This window comes from Gobio gobio (assembly GCF_949357685.1).
Source record: "Gobio gobio genome assembly, chromosome: 21".
Classification (NCBI taxonomy): domain Eukaryota; kingdom Metazoa; phylum Chordata; class Actinopteri; order Cypriniformes; family Gobionidae; genus Gobio; species Gobio gobio.
Genome location: NC_137117.1, coordinates 45,653,328 through 45,673,074, shown reverse-complemented (window position 1 = coordinate 45,673,074; position 19,747 = coordinate 45,653,328).

Here is a 19,747-nt window from a genome sequence, read left to right as displayed (position 1 = left end):
TCAAGGTTCAGTGCTAGGACCGTTGCTTTTCACTCTGTACATGCTACCACTGGGAGATATCATTAGGAAGCATGGCGTTAGTTTTCATTGTTATGCTGATGATACTCAGCTCTATATTTCTTCACACCCTGACGAAACTTATCAATTCACAAGATTAGCGGAATGCATAGCTGATATAAAAAATTGGATGACTAGTAATTTCCTACAACTCAATTCAGAAAAAACTGAATGTTTAATTATTGGACAAAAAAGCTCCCCAAGTAGTAACCTAGAATACTGTCTAACTGTCTAGTTATAGGCCTTCTGACTACGTAACTGAGTTCACCTGTGCGTGATTTTGTGCAAATATAAGTTGTAATATTACATTTATTTTGTATAAATATCTGATTGTTCTCATATATGATGTGGTTAGTTGAGTTAATTAACCTGCTAAGCGCTTCAGTTTACGGTTGTTCATTCTCTTCAGCTTCAGCGTGCGCAGCTCAAACAGCAATGTTATTTGAAAGACTAATATTAAAGATTTACTATTACTGTAATATTAAACATATGTTTTATAACTAGCACTTTTATTGTTCTTGTATTATTTTCATTAATAAAAAGGTTTGATTAAAATCATTTCCTTATTGTCCGGGCGGAGGCTATTTCATGCATGGCACATGCATTTTGATTCTTTATATGCAGCCTAAGTAAGGCTGTCCAATTACTTTTTTGCATTATTTAAGCATTTTTTCCCCTATGTTTTTGTTAGGCAATATAATTTTTGGTAACATTTTACAAAAAAGGTCTCATTAATTAATGCATTAACTAACACAAATAACAAACACACAGAGAGCAGTAACCTTTGTTAATGTTAGTAATAAAATGTTTGTGTTTAACAGTCCATTCACAGTGCATTACCTAATGTTAACAGACACAACTATTAAAATATATTTTTAAAAAAACTTGCATTGACCCGGGAGAGAACTCCTCGTTTAGCCAACAGTTAACGACAACAGATGATGCTAATTATCTCGGGAGCTAGTTCAGACAAGGCTTTCGCAAGAGCCACAACTGATCCTACTCTTAGATTCTGACCCATTAACCAGTACGCAATCTTCAGTTGTTGGTCCTTTACTGGAGTGCCACCAATCAACTCAGCAGCCCATCCCACCACAGGATTATGACCCAGTGGATGTAGGATCTGCATGAGGCAGGCCTGCCTTCAGATCTGTCTGAAATACACGAAACCCAACCAAATCTCAAAAAATTCCCAGACAGAGTGATATCTGGCAAGGTACGGTGCTTCTCAAACAGATGGTACAATGAATTTAAGTGGGTATAATACAGCCGGTCTAGGAATATTTTGCAAGGAGTGCAGACACATTCCTGGAAGCCAAACTGAGTACTGTTTTGCGCAACATGGATTTCATGACTGGAAACACTTTCGTCAAGTCTGTCTCCGTTATGACAGTGGAAAAACCCACACAATTGTGGTTTTTCTTAATTAGATGCATACAGAGAAAGCCACTTGCCAAACAGTCGAGGGACTCAATTGCATGGGGATACGTTTGTAATAAGAATCAAAGAACATTTAAATGTTGTGCTAGATATAGTAATGATGTGTTCAAAACACTCAGAGGGCAAAGAGAAAGTGGCATCCTTAATTAAGGGAACTTTCTAGAAATGTTTAAATATCATATTGTTTCTGAATATAAGTTTTTCTTTTCTTGGAAAAACATTTGAGAAAAATGGTGTCGTCTTATATTCGCCTTAATCGCATTATTGCTGCTCTGTCCAAAGTGCGCATATGTACATGGATGCCAGATATTGTTCACACAATAACTCCATGGCATTATTCTGAAGTCACTCAGATCTTCTCCTAAACGCTCTTCCCGCTGAACTCTGTCCACACAACTCGCTGAGCAGTCTCTGCTCCGTATCTCCATCCAGACACCGCAAAGAACGTGATGACAGCTTAGGCAAACCCTGCATTGGCAATGTTCATTGCGGCACCGAATAATATCCAGTAAATCCATAAGAATGTATTTTGAATCTGATGTGAGTAAATTAAAATAATGGTGACAATGGTGGTAAAATGCATACTGTATGCCTTTCTGAGTGTGGTATAACCATTATAATAATCAATAATCAGCAAATAATCAGAATAATGAAAATTGCATGTACTGGAGTGAAAATTTCTGCATGTCATGTAAACATCTTACAGTGATTTAAGACTTTACTCTGATTATTAGAAATAATCGCATTATTGATGCACATGTAAATGTAGTCATTGTCTGGTCCCGTCATTGATACCTGAAATGCTTACCAGACCACTGACCTGATATATACTTAACTGCAAGATCTTCAAACCTTCAATCTTCAGTCATCTTCACCAATCCAGTCACTTCTCCCGAGAGAAGCAGCGAGATTCATTTCTCTCTTCTGCAGAATATTACATGATTGAAAAATATTAAGAATTTAAACAAATTTACACAGCAAGAAGAAAAGAGCTGTCTATGAAAGAGGACAATTTAAAGAAAATATTCATTAATATTCCAAAACCCAGGATTAGCACAAACTAAGCTTAAACATATCTGGCTAGCCTGCTAAACTGGCTTCATGGTATAGGCCCCAGGTAAAACGTCCTCTGAAAACACACACACACACAAAAAACAAAAAAAACAAAAAAACAAAAAAACAATCGAACCACCAGTAAGTCACCTGCACTGAACTACAAAGTGGCCAAGCCCCCTCCTCCTTGGACATTCTTCATGATGAGCACTCTGATCGACCAATAGCAGAGCCTACAAATTGACATATAGCAGAGAGCGGGAAAACAGGAAGAAACCAACAGCAGAGGGGAGAAACACTACACTGGGTAAACCCAGCCTGATCTGCCGGCGATTTGATTTCGCCCTGCAGCTCAGGGTGGAAAACTGTCCATTCTGTAGTTCAATTCTGTTCCACTCATTAAAGTTGAGCAAGGTCAAACCCCATTTAGAGAGCCATTGCAGGCATGCAGTTCTCCATGAAAGTAAAGTTTTCATACATTCCCTCAGGAAATGTAATTGGATTTAAAATGTGCATTAAAAGCAACAGCAATTTTATGATCAGTTCCAGTTGAGCAATTATTTAAAACAACTCTGATTTGTTTTGAGAAAACATACACCTAATTCAGATTTTTGGTGTGCACAATTTACAAATTTAAATAAGTGATCTATAGTTCTATGTTCTTTTTTAGGGTACACCATTAACAGACGTGGGTTACATTGCAAACCACAGTTGCATTAACACTGCATCCACTGCCAGTCAATGCTGTTACGCAAATCGGACTTCATTAAACACCTGTCTTTTTGCAAGGAGAAGCACCCTGCCTTCGCCAGCACAATCCCAGCTCTGACATTTACAACCATCCCATCTCCAACAAAGACCATGTTAGCAGTTCCAACAACAGCAACCACCACCATCCCAGATCCAGCTACAGAAACCGCCACCATCCCAGATCCAACTACAGAAACCGCCACCATCCCAGATCCAACTACAGAAACCACCACCATCCCAGATCCAGCTACAGCAACCGCCACCATCCCAGATCCAACTACAGCAACCACCGCCATCCCAGATCCAACTACAGCAACCACCACCATCCCAGATCCAGCAACCACCACCATTCCAGATCCAACTACAGCAACCACCACCATCCCAGATCCAGTTACATCAACCACCACCATCCCAGATCCAGTTACATCAACCACCACCATCCCAGATCCAACTACAGCAACCACCACCATCCCATCTCCAACTACAGCAACCACCACCATCCCAGATCCAACTACAGAAACCACCACCATCCCAGATCCAACTACAAAAACCACCACCATCCCAGATCCAACTACAGCAGCCACCACCATCCCAGATCCAGCAACCACCACCATTCCAGATCCAACTACAGCAACCACCACCATCCCAGATCCAGTTACATCAACCACCACCATCCCAGATCCAGTTACATCAACCACCACCATCCCAGATCCAACTACAGCAACCACCACCATCCCATCTCCAACTACAGCAACCACCACCATCCCAGATCCAACTACAGAAACCACCACCATCCCAGATCCAACTACAAAAACCACCACCATCCCATCTCCAACTACAGTAACCACCACCATCTCAGATCCAACTACAAAAACCACCACCATCCCATCTCCAACTACAGCAACCACCACCATCCCAGATCCAACTACAGTAACCACCACCATCCCAGATCCAACTACAAAAACCACCACCATCCCAGATCCAACTACAGCAACCACCACCATCCCAGATCCAACTACAAAAACCACCACCATCCCATCTCCAATAACAGCAGCAACCAACACCATCCCAGATCCAACTACGGTAACCACCACCATCCCAGATCCAACTACAAAAACCACCACCATCCCATCTCCAACTACAGCAACCACCACCATCCCAGATCCAACTACGGTAACCACCACCATCCCAGATCCAACTACAAAAACCACCACCATCCCATCTCCAACTACAGCAACCACCACCATCCCAGATCCAACTACAAAAACCACCACCATCCCAGATCCAACTACAGAAACCACCACCATCCCAGATCCAGCTACAGCAACCACCACCATTCCAGATCCAACTACAGCAACCACCATCATCCCAGATCCAGCTACAGCAACCACCACCATTCCAGATCCAACTACAGAAACCACCACCATCCCAGATCCAACTACAGCAACCACCGCCATCCCAGATCCAACTACAAAAACCACCACCATCCCATCTCCAATAACAGCAGCAACCACCACCATCCCAGATCCAACTACGGTAACCACCACCATCCCAGATCCAACTACAAAAACCACCACCATCCTATCTCCAACTACAGCAACCACCACCATCCCAGATCCAACTACGGTAACCACCACCATCCCAGATCCAACTACAAAACCACCACCATCCCATCTCCAATAACAGCAACCACCACCATCCCAGATCTAGCTACAGCAACCACCATCCCAGATCCAACTACAGCAACCACCACCATCCCAGATCCAGCAACAGCAACCACCACCATTCCAGATCCAACTACAGCAACCACCACCATCCCAGATCCAACTACAAAAACCACCACCATCCCATCTCCATCCCAGATCCAACTACAAAAACCACCACCATCCCATCTCCAACAACAGCAGCAACCACCACCATCCCAGATCCAACTACAGAAACCACCACCATCTCAGATCCAACTACAAAAACACCACCATCCCATCTCCAACTACAACAACCACCACCATCCCGGATCCAACTACAGAAACCGCCACCATCTCAGATCCAACTACAAAAACAACCACCTTCCCATCTCCAACTACAGCAACCACCACCATCCCAGATCCAACTACAAAAACCACCACCATCCCATCTCCAACAACAGCAGCAACCACCACCATCCCAGATCCAACTACAAAAACCACCACCATCCCATCTCCAACAACAGCAGCAACCACCACCATCCCAGATCCAACTACAGCAACCACCACCATCCCATATCCAACTACAAAATCCACCACCATCCCATCTCCAACTACAGCAACCACCACCATCCCAGATCCAACTACAGTAACCACCACCATCCCAGATCCAACTACAAAAACCACCACCATCCCAGATCCAACTACAGCAACCACCGCCATCCCAGATCCAACTACAAAAACCACTACCATCCCATCTCCAATAACAGCAGCAACCATCACCATCCCAGATCCAACTACAGTAACCACCACCATCCCAGATCCAACTACAAAAACCACCACCATCCCATCTCCAACTACAGCAACCACCACCATCCCAGATCCAACTACAGAAACCACCACCATCCCAGATCCAGCTACAGCAACCACCACCATCCCAGATCCAACTACAGCAACCACCACCATCCCAGATCCAGCTACAGCAACCACCACCATTCCAGATCCAACTACAGCAACCACCACCATCCCATCTCCAACTACAGCAACCACCACCATCCCAGATCCAACTACAAAAACCACCACCATCCCATCTCCAACAACAGAAGCAACCACCACCAATCCAGATCCAACTACAGCAACCACCACCATCCCAGATCCAACTACAAAAACCACCACCATCCCATCTCCAACTACAGCAACCACCACCATCCCAGATCCAACTACAAAAACCACCACCATCCCAGATCCAACTACAGCAACCACCGCCATCCCAGATCCAACTACAAAAACCACCACCATCCCATCTCCAACAACAGCAGCAACCACCACCATCCCAGATCCAACTACAGTAACCACCACCATCCCAGATCAAACTACAAAAACCACCACCATCCCATCTCCAACTACAGCAACCACCACCATCCCAGATCCAACTACAGCAACCACCACCATCCCAGATCCAGCTACAGCAACCACCACCATTCCAGATCCAACTACAGCAACCACCACCATCCCATCTCCAACTACAGCAACCACCACCATCCCAGATCCAACTACACTAACCACCACCATCCCAGATCCAACTACAAAAATCACCACCATCCCAGATCCAACTACAGCAACCACCGCCATCCCAGATCCAACTACAAAAACCACCACCATCCCAGATCCAACTACAGCAACCACCGCCATCCCAGATCCAACTACAAAAACCACTACCATCCCATCTCCAACTACAGCAACCACCACCATCCCAGATCCAACTACAGTAACCACCACCATCCCAGATCCAACTACAAAAACCACCACCATCCCAGATCCAACTACAGCAACCACCACCATCCCAGATCCAACTACAAAAACCACTACCATCCCATCTCCAATAACAGCAGCAACCATCACCATCCCAGATCCAACTACAGTAACCACCACCATCCCAGATCCAACTACAAAAACCACCACCATCCCATCTCCAACTACAGCAGCCACCACCATCCCAGATCCAACTACAGAAACCACCACCATCCCAGATCCAGCTACAGCAACCACCACCATCCCAGATCCAACTACACCTACCACCACCATCCCAGATCCAGCTACAGCAACCACCACCATTCCAGATCCAACTACAGCAACCACCACCATCCCATCTCCAACTACAGCAACCACCACCATCCCAGATCCAACTACAAAAACCACCACCATCCCATCTCCAACAACAGAAGCAACCACCACCAATCCAGATCCAACTACAGCAACCACCACCATCCCAGATCCAACTACAAAAACCACCACCATCCCATCTCCAACTACAGCAACCACCACCATCCCAGATCCAACTACAGTAACCACCACCATCCCAGATCCAACTACAAAAACCACCACCATCCCAGATCCAACTACAGCAACCACCGCCATCCCAGATCCAACTATAAAAACCACCACCATCCCATCTCCAATAACAACAGCAACCATCACCATCCCAGATCCAACTACAGTAACCACCACCATCCCAGATCCAACTACAAAAACCACCACCATCCCATCTCCAACTACAGCAACCACCACCATCCCAGATCCAACTACAGCAACCACCACCATCCCAGATCCAGCTACAGCAACCACCACCATTCCAGATCCAACTACAGCAACCACCACCATCCCATCTCCAACTACAGCAACCACCACCATCCCAGATCCAACGACAAAAACCACCACCATCCCATCTCCAACAACAACAGCAGCAACCACCACCATCCCAGATCCAACTACAAAAACCACCACCATCCCATCTCCAACAACAGCAGCAACCACCACCATCCCAGATCCAACTACAGAAACCACCACCATCTCAGATCCAACTACAAAAACCACCACCATCCCATCTCCAACTACAACAACCACCACCATCCCGGATCCAACTACAAAAACCACCACCATCCCATCTCCAACTACAGCAACCACCACCATCTCAGATCCAACTACAGAAACCACCACCATCCCATCTCCAACAACAGCAGCAACCACCACCATCCCAGATCCAACTACAAAAACCACCACCATCCCATCTCCAACAACAGCAGCAACCACCACCATCCCAGATTCAACTACAGCAACCACCACCATCCCAGATCCAACTACAAAAACCACCACCATCCCATCTCCAACTACAGCAACCACCACCATCCCAGATCCAACTACAGTAACCACCACCATCCCAGATCCAACTACAAAAACCACCACCATCCCAGATCCAACTACAGCAACCACCGCCATCCCAGATCCAACTACAAAAACCACCACCATCCCATCTCCAATAACAGCAGCAACCATCACCATCCCAGATCCAACTACAGTAACCACCACCATCCCAGATCCAACTACAAAAACCACCACCATCCCATCTCCAACTACAGCAACCACCACCATCCCAGATCCAACTACAGAAACCACCACCATCCCAGATCCAGCTACAGCAACCACCACCATTCCAGATCCAACTACAGCAACCACCACCATCCCATCTCCAACTACAGCAACCACCACCATCCCAGATCCAACTACAAAAACCACCACCATCCCATCTCCAACAACAGCAGCAACCACCACCATCCCAGATCCAACTACAAAAACCACCACCATCCCATCTCCAAATACAGCAGCAACCACCACCATCCCAGATCCAACTACAGAAACCACCACCATCTCAGATCCAACTACAAAAACCACCACCATCCCATCTCCAACTACAACAACCACCACCATCCCGGATCCAACTACAGAAACCACCACCATCTCAGATCCAACTACAAAAACCACCACCATCCCATCTCCAACTACAGCAACCACCACCATCTCAGATCCAACTACAGAAATCACCACCATCCCATCTCCAACAACAGCAACCACCACCACTCTCCCAATCACCCCAAGTGAACAGATGCAAAGGGTCAGTGTGAAGGCAATACTAAAGAAGAAGTGTCCCATATTCCACCTTCTCATGCACAAGACAAATTTAAAGAAGCACATAGAAAGGAAGCACACAAGCAAACATAAGGACATCACAGCATCCTCCCACCTTCAGAATGAATGTATAGATCTGGAGAATGGAATTTATACTGTCCACAAATCATTTCATGGTACCAGTATACCTTTGCATGTTCTAAATAAAATATGGGGGGAAAATCAAAAGGTTTTCTGTGAATCCACCGAGTGCCAGGTGAACATGGAGTTGGCATGGGGGAGTGGGTTGAAAGCATATCAGTGCATACACCTTAAATCAATAAAATACTGTTCTTCTTATGCTTCCTCTCCTGTACTTTGTGAAGATACACTTACTGAGATTGTGAACAGCAAGTGGTTTGGTGAGGATAAAAAGAAGGTTTGCCTTGATCTACAAAACCTTACCAACAGCAACCATGTCCCTCTGTCTATGTACTGCAAAATTGGAACCTCTCAGTCAGTGAAATACATTTCCATTTATGAGCCTACAGTTTCATATTACAGTCGATTGGGAAGAGTCATTGTGTCGTATGACACCAAAAAAAATTCATGGCACTGTCCTTGTCATAGGACAAAGAGATCAAGTCCTAACATCAGCAGGGGATGAAAACAGACATGATGAGGCTGATCTGGGTGACATACCGTATCCACCAAAAGATGACCAAAAGTTTAAATTCATGGTTCAGTATTTTATAAAAAAAACAAAAAGGTACCTGCTGTACTTTCTGAACATTTGCGGCTTCCATCAGTGGAAAAGGAATACCCAAGGCATCCAATTCCAGAAGAGATGATGGTCCAGCACTGCCCTGGCAATGTACACCCCTCAGTGACCCAATCCTTATTACACAAAAGGTATCCTCAACAGCTTACATATTGTTCATGGTAGTTCTGTGATGTAGATTCATTATTATCATTTTAAAAATTAAAATATACTATGGGAGATTTGTGGATGTACAGCTAAAAATGTATAGTATATTTGGGTTTTCATTATTATGTTTCTCTCTTAGGTCCATTCAGGGGTGCAGTTTCCCTCAGCTGATACGATTCTGCAAGGATATCTTCACTTTGAAGCTCTTACGGAACATGACTCAGTATTCGTGTGGGAACTGTGGGGACCATCCACCAGTGGTCATCATGGACCTCCATAAGAAGGGGGAGTGTTATCATCTAGTATTGATTTTCACCCAGCTTTTAATTTCTATACAGATTTTACTTTTGTGTAATGTTTTTACATTATTTCTTTAGTAAGTGACCTTTCACCGCCTCTTGAAGACTTCAACGTAAAGGTTGATATGCACATTTTTTGGGAGGCACTTTCAGTGGAGAGGATTGGTCGAGGATTTGTAGCAAGCAATTCAAGCCAAGCAAACAATTTATAAATATGTTAGCCTTTTTTAATGACTGTAGAATTGTGTGGCAAACAAACAAAGTAACATGGACATAGATCCATAACATGTTTACATTTATTACTATGTAAATCTTAAGCTATTTTAACAATTATTTGTTGTTATTTGATGTTATATTTTCAAAGGTCAACAAAAAAATCCATTTACAGTTCCACCAAGTTTTCACTTTTGGGCACCATGGATAGGTCACTAACATGTAGATCAAACCATGTCCTTAATACGGAATATCAAAAAGTTTGTCTTCCAAAACCGACTGAGGTATCTGAAATAACAGTAACAGAAGACCGCCTGAGAGGAACTATACAAGCAAAGTTAAAAACAATTTATTCGATTTTCTATTTTTAGTGGACATTATTTTCAAAAACCTGTCTCCTCATATTTTTTTATTTGTTTTATTTTATAGGTTCAAGTGGTTAGGAACTTATGTAAGGAGTATGGGTTAGATTCGTCTGGATCACAAGCTGACCTCATTCTGAGATTGTCCAGTGAAATTAAGTCAAGGCAGACATACGACAAGGTTTTTCAAAAGATCTGGGCTGCTTCAGGTAGGCTACACATTCTTAAAACACATTCTTTTGAAGGCTTGATTGTGTTTGAGGGGTGCACTGTAACAAGTGTTCATTATTTTTCATATATATGACCTTTATTCTACACTGCTCTGTCCCTCCTTGTAAAAACGGTCTGATGGTTTCCGGGTTGTATGAAGCCAGTCCCTCAAAAATACGCAATGGGCTCAGATTGGTTAGCTGGCCCAGTGTGTTGTGATTCGCTAACCGCCTAGTGCACGTTTGTCGGAAACGTCACGCCCCTTACCTTTACCGGTAGACTGTGCTTTGGTCAGTATTAGAAACAATGGCGTCAATAAAACCATACCAATCTGAGCCCGAATCAGACCCAGAACATTTTAGTGAAGATGATCGAGCAGAACCTGTTCAGTCCTCAAGAGTAAAGACTGCGGATCTATAGTGATCGCTACTGAATGGCACTGTTACTTTTGTATTTTTTGAACGATTATAGCCAAATATCTGTCGCAAGAACTATTAACCCAAAACAAACTCTAAACATTGGCTTTACTAGTAACGTTAGCCAAATCAAACACAGAACCATGTTTAGCATGCCTGAAGATAAACAATACATAAAAGCTCTAATCAAAGAATAATTCTGATCCGCGGCTCATGAATTGCAAATACAGACGAATATTGTCCATTATGTCACATTTTCCAGTCTTCTCCTCCGACCCGTCTGTCTCGTGCTTTGATTTATGATGGGCAGCATATATCTGCGACCTGTTCCCCTCTGTCTCATACACACATGCATATAACATGCTGTATGTTAAACGCACTGCAACGCATCCCCGTCCCTAGGAAGGCTGAACAAAGCAAGTACCCCAGACCTTCAATCCGGATGAAAATAACAGCGTTTCGTCGGCATTGCGGCAACAACACTCCAGCCTACTAACCACAACAATGCAGCGATACAAAATGCCCCCCCCCCCCTTATTTAATATTCCCGGAGGAGGGGTTTATGTAAATATTGGGGCTGGTGATGTCAGCAACCCTGGAGGAATGTCTGTCGGCCGTTTGCTGTAGTCCTTAGAAATTGATTTCTTTAAAAGTAAATATCTCCCTTTGCTTTAAACTTTGAATTTTGTAACTTAGCAGATGTTGTTTATGCTCAAGCAGCAACATTGCACGCTAGCTAAAGTTAGAATAGTGAAATCGTGGTTTACCACCCCTTTAAAGTGTATATGTCTGCTTATGCAGATGATATAACTGTTTGTATTTCAGGACAAGATGATGTAACAGCTTTGGAAACAAGCATTAGGCAATATGAGAATATGAGAAGGCTTCCACAGGGAGAAAGTGAGGGGTTTATCATTGGCCGGTGGAGAGACACTGGACCTCCAAAACTCTGGGGGAGGGAGGGTATAAAAGTGTTAGGTGTTTTTTTAGGAAAGGAAAGTTTTAAAAAGAAGAATTGGGAGAGAGTGCTGGAGAAGCTGGTAGCTAGATTGTCTAAATGGAAATGGCTATTACCACAATTATCCTACAGAGGGAGAGTTTTAGTGGCAAATAATCTGGCAGCTTACCCATTGTGGCACAAAGTTATTGTTCTGGAACCACCAAGTGAACTTATATGTAATATACTGAGGACAATTGTGGACTTTTTCCTGGAGTGGTGAACACTGGACTGCAGTACTTAACTTGCCAGTACACAAGGGAGGACAAGGTCTGGTGGATGGAAAGAGTCAAATTGTTGCTTTCAGACTGCAAGCAATACAGAAATTGCTTTATCAAGAGGATTTAGCATGGACACAGACAACATGTGACAAACAAACACCTGTTTTTATTGAAAATGAATGAGTAGAGACTGGAAAATCCAGTGATTTTCAGAAAGTCAATGTTACAAGCTTGTCTTGAAAGTGGAGAGAAATGTGAATGGACTTGGACACTGGATTAATGAGGAACCCTTCTTTCATAATGCATTGATTCAGACCAGATTCTTGTCATCGGTAAGCATTCAGAGAGATAAACGAGTCACTGAGAGTTCTTTATCTTTTATTCAGCGATCTTGCTATATGATATATCATGCATCCTTAAGTACGGATGTGCTAAGGTTTTCTCGGAGTTGTTAGTGGATTTAAAAGATTTGGAGGAAAACTGAATAACTGTAGGTGGTGAAACTGTCAAAGAATCTTTGTATTGTATTGCCGGTTCACACAGATTGTCACACATTGGTGTTTTTTTTCTGAAAATGTCATTCACAGTATTTTTGCAGGTACTGTGAAAGCACGTGACATGAGTTTCAAAATGATGACCCAAATGTTTGTGGTCCACAGCGCACCCCTGGACTTTATAATTCTGCTGTTCGTGATCTACAAGCTGAAGACAACAAAGACATAAAGGTAAACTCAGTTTTCAATACTTTGAAATCTTTTCATGTTCGCCAGCCTGGTCTTCCACCTTGTTTAGGCCATGACATATTTGAGGGTGTCTTGTCCTATGATGTTGCATTGTACTTGAAGTATTTTATTAAGAACCAATGGCTTACATATTCAATTTTGAACCGGCGCATTAAGCAGTTCAAGTACAAAGGAACTGATGCTCCCACAAAGGCATGGGCTGTCAACTCTGAGGTGCCCAAGCTTTCAGGGCAAGCCATTCAGAACTGGAATTTCTAAAGATCACCAAGTATTTAAAAACATCTGCCTAACTTTATCTGAAATAAATCAGATGTTTCAGGCATATCTTTCAGCTGGGTCAGGATGCAGTCAGCTTCTGCAAGTCAAAGACCCTAACCATTACAGTGACACAATTAAACATGCAGTGAGAGAGTTTAGCTTTCCAGAAATCATCACTAGTGTATCCACAGACATAGTGTACAAAAGGTACATTATATAAAAAAGGGTAATTTCCTTGTGTCAAAAACATATGAGGCCATTGAGTTTGGAGAACTTCTCATTATTTTAATTCAAAATGATGCCACTCTGTATTTTATGATGGGAGTACATAAAGCTACTGCAAACTACTGACACTCTTTGCTCTACCACAACAAAATGAACAATTGTTCTGACTCTCGTACACTTTTCAAAACCTTCTTTTCTCTTCTTTGTCCTCTATGTCCTTGAAACCCTCTCTAAATCCAGCACTTTTTGTAGAAAACTACAGACTTCTTCCATTCATCGCAAAGACCCTTTAGGGAGTTGTGTTCAACCAACTTTCTATGTTTCTCGCACAGAACAACTTCCTGGACAACAACCAATCTGGCTTCAGAAGCCGACACTCAACTGAGGCTACCCTGCTCTCGGTTATTGAAGCTCTGAGACTGGCAAGAACAGTTTATGAACTTTTTGATGCGTCAAAGTGGTAGTTGCATAGCTGACAATGGAGGCACAGAAATCGCTCAGATTTCATTAAACGATCTTCATTTGTGTTTCAAAGATGAACAAAAGTCTTACGGGTTTGGAACGACAGAAGGGTGAGTAATTAATGATCTAATCATCAGATAGGGCTGTGCGATATGGCAAAAAAAAAAAAATCTTGATTGATGATTCACAATTTTGATTTTTTTTAATGTTTATCCCCTTACCAGATACATACCCAAAATAAAAAGGCTGTTGCTCACAAGTCATTCTGAATAGACCATAAACAACATATATTTAGAAAGCCAACACTTGAGAGTTTACAACTGAAGACAGTTATTAATAATGGAGATATTCAAGATTCAAGATTCAAGAGTTTTATTTGTCACATACACAGTTATATACACAATATACAACTGGCAGTGAAATGTAAACAGGTCCGCTCCATGGACAGTGCAAATAACAGTTACAAGAAATTAAAATAGAAATAGAATAAAATTAGAATAAAAAGTATTAACATAAGTAGAATTATAAATAAATCAAGTAAAAGATAAAAATAGGAAATAAGATTTAAAAAAAAATATAAAAAAAAAAATATAAAAAATATAAAAAAATAAAAAATAAATAAAAAAAAAAAATATATATATATATATAGGCTCAAACATAAAAACAAAAATACAAAATTTTAAGAATATATTTTTAAATGTATAAAACTATTATGTGGATGTAGTATAACAACTTATAACCACAATTAAAGTGAAGCCATTTGTGTGGGCATGCTTAATTTCAAATCTGAGGATGATATCTATAAAAGTATGCCTTCTACGAATAATATTGTAAGACCTTGTCAGGAGTTTTTACAGAGGGCTTATAAAAACGCTAATGCAATATGTCATTGCCCTGTAAACACCCATTGCAGTCTTTTGTCTAATTTCTGGGGAGGAGAACGGCTCAATTCATGCTCTATTGTTCTCAAGCGACTAACATTTTACACCTTTGTTGGCATGAGACTTAATCATCATTATTCTTTTATCATTATTCTTTTGTTTGTATGCAGCCATTAGCCTTTATTCTGGCATGATGGCTTGCCCATTAAAAACACATACAGTAATCCATATTATCTGAAGTCTTTCTAGAAAACAAACATAATAAAAAACATATTCTTGAGACCTTATATGAATTATTGTAACAAAATAGATTGTGAAATAGACAAAGCTCCTGGCGCAACAGGTGCATTAGAGCTACAGTTAGCATCAAGCTACATAAAACAATTTAAAAGATTAAAATTGCACTTTCACTCAAAAGTTCACTTTAGACCGCCATTGAGTGTTTGTATTAGCTTCCTGTCGCGATCTAATGGGGATTTCATTCATATGATGAGGTTAAAACATGTAATATTTAGCATTTTATATGGAGCTCATTGCTACACCTGCTTTGCATTTATAATTTAAACATCCATTATTGATATAAAAATAGCCAAAATCACATGAAAAATCACAAAAAAACCTTGACATGGTTATCGTGTGTTAATTAGTGTCTTAGTTCACGTGTAGAAATGTAGAATTTGTTAATTCTACACAGAGACAGAATGAGGAAGTAACACAGAGGACAGTGTCATGCAGAGGGCAGTATTGAGTCACATAAGAGGACTGACAGCTCAAGACATCGAATTAACTTGCGATGACTCATATCTGATGCAAATCAGATAAAGGAGAGACAGAGCTCGCTGTGAATGCGTTTTTAGCTCTTCAGATCGGATAATTCAGAGGGAAATTAATAGAAATTGTATTCTATATGACTAAATATTTTGCAAACGTGATAAAAAATCAATATTTCTCCAAATATGTGCACTTTTGAACTAATAGCCATAGCAAACGCTGTTCATTGCAGCTGTGTGGACACAACTGAATCGTAGCCGACGAGAGAGAATTCATTTGATATTCGTGTGATATTCGATTCAAAATATCGTACATTTACAGATCGATTATTTTGCACTCCTGACATAAATTAACAAATTAATGTCACTGCAACCCAGTTTTATCATAAACTGTGGTCAAATATCGAAGCTGGAGTCTTTAAAAGAATGGCTTTTTGAATTGTTTGCATTTATTTACAACACAACATAATCCAAACATACACAATGAAGGACAAAAAATTTGACAAAAATAAGGGACAATCGTGGTTCTTTACAAGCGACACTCAAAGTGTATGTCATTTCAGTGTCTGCAGTTAAAAGGCTCTCAGATATAAACACATTGATTTGCTTAACCTCTTAATGCACAATTTAATCCTAAAAATAATGTTGAAGTCAAAGAAATGAATGTCAATTGCTACACACAAACCATCTAAAGCTTTTGTAGCATTACACACTACCGTTCAAAAGTTTGGGGTCAATAAGAATGTGTTTTAAATTAATAGTTTTAAATGTTTTTATGCAGATTTTTATGCAGATTTTTACTAAAATGTACAGTTTAAAACTGTTAAGTTGTTTACATTTTTTATGTATTTTTTTACTGAATTATTATTTTATTTTTTTCAAAACAACAGGGTTTTTTATTTCTTAAAGTAAATCCCTGTAAATTTTACAGGATTTTTGTACAGCGACTGTAATTTATTCTGGCAACCACAGCGGACAAAACTTTTTTGTAAAAACAGTAGAATTAATTTTTTACAAACTGTACAGTCTTAATTCCTTCCCTTTTATAAGATTTTTGGGGCAGAAATCTGCATAGTCATCAACAGTTTTTTTTTAATACATTTCTCATCACAAAACTGGGGAGATGCTGTATCTTTCTGTCCACAATAATGAAATGTGAATGACAGGAACTCAGAAACACGGGAGGGTAGAATCCAATTGCAGACTTTAATGATATAAGCAAACAGAAACGGAACTAGAAGACCATATAACGAAACAAGCACAGAACCATTACAAAAGTGACATTTATAAGCTATCTAAACTAAGAGTAAAATGTTTACTGTGGTTAAATGTTTACCGAGCCACACAAAACCCTTTATTATGAACCACTGCTTTACAGTAGTTGACTTTGTAGATAGTGAACAGTGAGCACTTCACTAGGGTTTGAAACAGACCTTGTCTTATTCTTTCTCAATGAGTTGACCAGAGAATGTCCTTAAGGAACATCTATTGATGTGTCAGAGACACAGCAACCGTGTCCTCTGTTCCGTTCACATTGACCACTTCCTCAGTAAGTGTGTGTATGCATAATTACAAGCTGGAAACCTTCACGATTGTCTGGCTGCTGACAAGGAGTGTGTGCGTGTGTTGTGATAGCGGTCAGATAATGTCACAGTGTGACAGAAGTGAGAGTGTTAGAGACAGAGAGGAAATGAGAATAAGGCCTCAGTCTTCTGTTCTTTACTCCAAGGCTCACAGGGGAACACTCACACACACACACACACACACACACACACACACACACACACACACACACACACACACACACACACACACACACACACACACACACACACACACACACACACACACACACAGCATGTGACTGGATGACCATGTGCTGGTCACACTGAACATGTGTATTTTCTCTTGCAGTGACGTTGCATTAGTTACTGAAACCTATGTGTTACTGTCACTTAAAAAACCTGAAAAAGAATGTGTGCGCACAAGATAATTTCTATACGATATTATATAAATGATAAAAATATAACTTATATGAAAATAGATATACACACATATGCATTGTGAAAGTATTTAGACCCCTTTATAACATATTATGTTGCAGCCTTTTGATTAAAGGCTTTACCTTTTTCATATCAATCTACACTCTAGACCCCATAATGACAATGCAAAAAAAGAAATATAACATTGCATAAGTATCCAGACCCTTAAATCAGTACTTAGCTCCTCTGGCAGCGATTACAGCCTCAAGTCTTTTTGGGGTTTGATGCGACAGACTTTACACACCTGGATTTGTGGATTTTTTTTCACCATTCTTCTCTGTCAGGTTGAATGGGACTGTCAGTGGACAACCCTTTTCAGGTTTCTCCAGAGATATTGAGTTCAAGCGCAGGCTGGATCACAGCATGATGATGCCACCAATATGGTGTCCTCCAGATATGACCCAGACAATTTAGCTTCACACTATCTGAGAGTCCTTTAGGTGCTTTTTTTTGTGCACATTTCACTCTGAGGAGAGGCTTTCATCTGCTACTCTGCCATAAAGCTCAGATCCATGGTGTGTTGCAGTGATGGTTGTCCTTCTGTAAGTTTCTATCCTCCCCACATATGATCTCTGAAGCTCAACCAGTGTGGCCATTGGGATCTTGGTCATCTCTATTGATCACCTCACCTCCCCCAGTTGCTAAGTTTGGTCTTAAAGGGTTAGTTCAACCAAAAATGAAAATTCTGTCATTAATTCCTCACCCTCATGTCGTTGGACACCCGTAAAACCTCCGTTCATCTTCAGAACAGAAATGAAGATATTTTAGTTGAAATCTGATGGCTCTGAAAGGCCTCCATTGGCACAATGGCACTTTACACTCTCAAGACCCTTAAAAGGCACTAAAGACGTCGATACAAAGTCCATCTCACTACAGTGGTTCTACAATAACTTTATGAATCGGCGACAATAGTTTTTGTGCGCAAAAAAACCCTAAATAACGACTTATATAGTGATGACGATTTCAAAACACGGCCTCATGAAGCTTCAAAGTGTTATGAATCAGTGAGTCGAATCAGCAGTTTGAATCGCCAAATTTCAGCAGTTTGGTGGTTTGACACGCGATCCGAATCATGATTCGACTCACTGATTCATAACGCTTCGAAGCTTCATGATGCCTTGTTTTGAAATCGTCATCACTATATAAGTCGTTATTTAGGGTTTTTTTGCGCACAAAAACTATTCTCGCCGATTCATAAAGTTATTGTAGAACCACTGTAGTGAGATGGACTTTGTAACGACGTCTTTAGTGTCTTTTAAGGGTCTTGAGAGTGAACCGTGCATTGAGCCAATGGAGGCCTTTCAGAGCATCAGATTTACACTAAAATATCTTCATTTGTGTCTGAAGATGAACGGAGGTCTGACGGGTGTCCAACCACATGAGGGAGAGGAATTAATGACAGAATTTTCATTTTTGGGTGAACTAACCCTTTAAGTTGTTCTTCAAGAATAACTTCAAGAATTATGAACATATGTGCTCTTGTGAACCTTTAGAGGTGCACTGTGTAATATTATAATATTATATCTGCTGACAGAAATGCAATATATATATAGTGTGTGTGTGTGTGTGTGTGTGTGTGTTTTCAGTGGTGTATAAAGACCTTATATAATGAACCGTTATGTTATTATTACCTTAGAATGAGACATTTCTATCTCCATACACCGCGGGTCCCCTTACAGTTAAGTCGCCATTTTGTGCCGACATGTTTCTACAGTAGCCCTAAAGGGACAAACTGCTCTACAGAGCACTAGCTACTCTTTCCTGTCTCAGGCGACCACATCTTTGTCCTGTGTCGG